This window comes from Neophocaena asiaeorientalis, unplaced genomic scaffold (assembly GCF_003031525.2).
Source record: "Neophocaena asiaeorientalis asiaeorientalis breed wild unplaced genomic scaffold, Neophocaena_asiaeorientalis_V1.1 scaffold981, whole genome shotgun sequence".
Lineage (NCBI taxonomy): Eukaryota > Metazoa > Chordata > Mammalia > Artiodactyla > Phocoenidae > Neophocaena > Neophocaena asiaeorientalis.
This window is the reverse complement of record NW_020171801.1, coordinates 673,379-677,901: the sequence shown is the minus strand read 5'-3', so window position 1 is coordinate 677,901 and position 4,523 is coordinate 673,379. Positions and strand designations below refer to the sequence as shown.

The 4,523-nt window shown below is 47.4% G+C and overlaps 1 protein-coding gene and 1 pseudogene across 1 annotated transcript in view; one reads left to right on the top strand and one right to left on the bottom strand.

Moving 5' to 3' along the window:
- The window catches only part of LOC112397059 (elongation factor 1-alpha 1 pseudogene), an 8,429-nt pseudogene extending 6,821 nt beyond the window's left edge, over window positions 1-1,608 (top strand).
- The window catches only part of LOC112396318 (AF4/FMR2 family member 2-like), a 401,348-nt gene that overhangs the window by 333,570 nt on the left and 63,255 nt on the right, over window positions 1-4,523 (bottom strand). The window lies entirely within an intron of this gene.

Sequence of the window (4,523 nt, the reverse complement as noted above, 5' to 3'; positions counted from 1 at the left end):
GCAGAAGGTGTGCTGAGAAAAGGCAGATCAGGCCACATCAAGATGCCTCCAAAGTAGTACACTGAGTGATCCTGATGCTTTTTTCTCTAATCAGGAAGGAACTACCAAAGGCTTTGGAGGAAAATACCTTTCTTCCATACAGTTCATTGCCTCTCTTATATCAAATGAATGAGGCAGCTCCTCTATAGTTACATAGGCATTTTGGACTTCCCTTTCTTAATAATTTCTTTATTAGTTACTGAATACAGTCTAATGATAGTATATCTGTCATCCAAAGTGTCTTAGACATGAACAAAAGATATATTTAAAACGTATCTGGGATTGAATTCAAACGATCAAATAGAGTTGAAATTTAGTCCTAAACACTGTGACGTTGCCAGACGGGAAAGTGCCGCTGTAGATTTATTAAATCTTTCCACAGTGAGGGAGATGTTATTTACAGCATATTTGTTGTTCTATCGTATTTTTCCTTTCTGGGTATATTGAGGTTTCCTTCTCACGCTGCAGAGATTCCCTTACGTTATTTCCTTTTTTGTACCCCCTTCATTTTCCGGTTAACCTTTGAAAATAAAGGGTAGACAAGTTCTAAAGAGGGTCCGTTGTCTTCCCTTCCTTCCTTTCTCCGAGTATTTACCAAACACCTGTCATGTGCCAGACACTGACGTTGACACTAGATGCACCAGAAGGAATAAGAGAGAGTGCCCTGTCTACCTTCAAGGAGTTCACAGTCCCGCTGGGGAGACAGCCCAGGTTGAAATTCAGTCCCAAGACGTTTGCAGGCTTACAAATGAGTAATATGGAATGGGGAGTAAAAGGTTCCCAGTGGCATGCTGCAGTTTTATTTTGCTCTTGTCTCACCAAAGATAAAACTTCAATCATTCTTTGGCAAAGACTAGTCCTTTGTTTTAGAAAAACCATTTCAAGAGACTCTAGTTACATAGACATAAAGCGCCACGATCTGCCTGGCCACTCAAGACAAAAATTGAGAGGACACGCTCAATTCCTCCCTTTCACTCACCCTCTCCCCGCCACATACACACTCTGGCTCCATCAGCAACTAGTTTTGACTCCACCTCCGACATATCTCGTGCATCCACTCACTTCTCTCCATCCATGCACGTCATCGCTCGCCTGCCCCACTGCAACGGCCCCGAGAGCTGGCCTCCCTCGCCTCCTTCTTCACCTCCCTACGGTTTGTTCTCCGAAGGTGCCATTGTAACATGTAAATCAGATCATGATTTGCCCCACTTCAACTCCTCCAATGGCTTCCCACTGCAAGTGGAATACAATTCCACTTGCTCCTCTCAGCCTCTGAAGTACCCACTGATCTGGTCCTTGCGTACCTCCATGACCTCAGCCCCTGTAAGGTTACCCTCCTTAACAAGGCTCATTTTGTTCCTTGAACAAGCCAAGCATGCCCCTGCCTCAGGGCCTTTTGTATTCCGCTGCTATCTCCTTGAATAGCTTCCCCAAGATACTCGCTTCACCGGCTTCTTCACCAGCTTCTTCTCGTTGTTCCGGTCTCAGCTCAGCCAGCGCGTTCTCAGACCACCCAGGCTAAACTCGGCCTCTTCCACTTCTGTAACTGCATCACGTCATCCGATTTGACTTCCTTCAAATCACTTACCGCAGTCAAAAATGAGACTGCTGATTTTTTCACATCTGCCCACTCCAATTAGAATGTAAGCTCTGTGAAAACCGGCACCGAGTTCCCTACTGGCCCCTCAGCACCCAGCTCAGGGCCTAGCGTTTAGTGGATCCCTTGCAAGAAGTGGGGAAGGAAGGGAAAGGAGAGAGGGAGGGAAGGGGATGGGAGAGAGGAAAGGGAGGGAGGAAGTGTGGTATCTACTATTCTTGGGAATAGCAATGAAATCACCTTCGACCTGAGTGCAGTTGTTTTCAGGTTCGTTTTTCTTGAATGATTGAGTTGGCCTGTCTGTAGCTTTGGTTGCCTATATAGGGCTTGGGACAGGGAAGGGAGCATGGGAGACAGATTGTTCTTTTGACTCAAGTGAGAGGACAGGGCTCCAGCCCATTGGTGGCCTGTTACCTGTGAGGATGAGTGAGGCTTGGGCTCTTTCTGAGAGTTGCTTGCATGAGTCAAAGGGCCCAGGAGGGATACCCCGAAGGCGCTGCTTTCCTGAGGGACTTCGCAAGACTCTAAGCAGCTGACTCTCCGTTGTGTCCACGGGTTTGTATTCTAGCGTTGCATGTCTTGTACTCACCATTCAGCCAAGACTTCTGAACACTAAATCAATACACAGCCCCCAGGACAGCACTGGCTGTGTCTACATGACGCCAAAGCAACCTGCCAATTGATTAGATACGGTTAAAAAAGAAATCAGTCAGGTAGACAGATTCAACATCATGTAGACAGCATGTAGACAGAGCCACGCTGTCATGAGCTGGCACGACCGTGTTGTCTTAAATTGCTAAAAAATTAACAATACTGGAGGCTGGGGAACTCACCACTTTCGTGAACATTTTCCCATAAGTAAGTTCAATAATTTCCCAGTGTCCACAACTAGGATTAAAACTCATGGACCCTGAATTTTAATCACATGAGCTCCACGTGCAAGGGGCCATTTCAATACTGACTTTTGCGTCTCTGATTTGAAGTGATCATGCGTATTGTATAGTTTGCTTCTCCTTTTTTTTTTTTTTCTTTTAGTGGGTGCCCTAGGGTGAACCAGCTCAGTTAAGGGCAACTCGCCATTGAGCCACTGTCATGAAAATATGTTAAAGACCGTGGCTCTCTAAGAAAGTAAGGCAGCCCCCCAAAGCTTGGCCACACAGAACCGTCAGGCAAGATTCCCACGTGTTCTGGAGTATTCCGTGGCCCTTGAGGATCAGGGCATCACCCCCTGGAAGTTCTGGTTCAGCGGGGCGAGCCGGGGCACTGGCAGTGCCTGGCACGGTGGGGAAGCGCCCCCCACCCCAGGGTCCCGAGGCAGAGGCGAGGCAGGGCCCGGGCCGCAGGAGAAAGCCAGGAGGGCTTCTGGAAGTGCCCGCTGAACGCTGACCTTCGGCAAACCATCCTCTGCCCCGAGGCTTTGCTGAGCTGGGACTGAATCCTTCTGGGGTTCTGCACAGGCCGTGAAGCAAAATGGGTGCGGGAACGGGGTCACCGAGGGCACGTCATCACCCACTTGGCGGACCTGACTCCCTGCGTGCCCTCAGGAGGGAGAGTCTCTAGAAGCAGTTCCCTCTGTGGCACTTGTGTTTCCCAACCAGGGTCCCTACGGACCCAGCGGTGTGGTTAGGAACAACTGGAAAACGTCAACCCGTGGATCAAGTTCTAAAAGACTCAGAGGTTAATTTCACTTATTCATTGAACTCCTTTATGCACTTGGTTGTTGTTTTTAACAACCAGCAAATATTTCTGAGTACGTACTGAATGTCTGGCTGGCATAGTGGATACAAAGAGCCTAAGATGTGGGCTTGCTCCTCAAGGAAGCCATAGCGCTCCGGAAGAGGTAGATACTGCAAACAAACAATGACAGACAAGCATGGCAAGCGCTGTCAGCAGAGCTGCAGAAAGCACCGGGGAAGCCCAGAGGTAAAATACATTCTCAGAAGGTGCCCAAAAAACCCAGTCATCAAGTGAGTTGGAATTTTAAGGCAATTTTTTTTTAAATCAAAATTAATGGAACATTTTTTCCTTTTGCCTCAGGCTCCAATGTCCCTGAGAACAGTACCATTACTGATCCTGTCTGCATTTAAAAATTAGATTTTTTTTTCATTGTGGATCTTTTTTTAATTTTGATTTTTTATTAAGACCCCATTAAAATATTATTTGTCTTGATGACTGGATTTTTGGTGCCACCTGAAATGATGGGCTGGGGTGTCTGACCTGCCTCACCCTAGTCGTAGCCCTTCCCTAAGCCAAGCAATCTACGTGATGAGGGGGTAGGCAATCAGTCCATTTTTCCACCCAGTCGACTAGAACAGACCAACTCGAACTGCCAGACCAACTTCCCCGGCATTACCTAAAACATTCAGAGTCATACCTGTTTTCTTCAAGTGGAAACCTCACCGGTCACTCCCATTTTCCCTCTATTACCTAGCACACAGAAGGCACCAAGAACTGAGCACACAGAATTCGACAGGCAGCCCCCTGGCCTACCAGCTCCCGGGATTTCTGGTGTCTGTCAGTGGCTCTCCTCTAAGTGAAGTCAGTACTTCAGAAAAAATGGCCATCCCCACTCACCAGAGCGCTATTTGCCTCCCTTTTACTAAAGTAATGCATTTGGCACCGGTAAATAAGTTCCCCTTAGCTGAGTAAAGCTAAAGAGCTGGTGCCAGTCTCTCCGAGAAGGCAGGTGGGGGGACGGAGCCATTTCCAAGAATCCCAGGCTATAATTTTTACTTTACAGTGTTATTACCAAGAGGTGCTTTTGTTTAGCACATCCTTTTCCGCTTCTTTTCTTACACGTCTGGAGACAGACACGAGAGCATACGTGCTCTCTATTATTTCTTCTAAATATTCCTCTTGTTTAAAAGGGAAAGGAGGGCATTGGGAA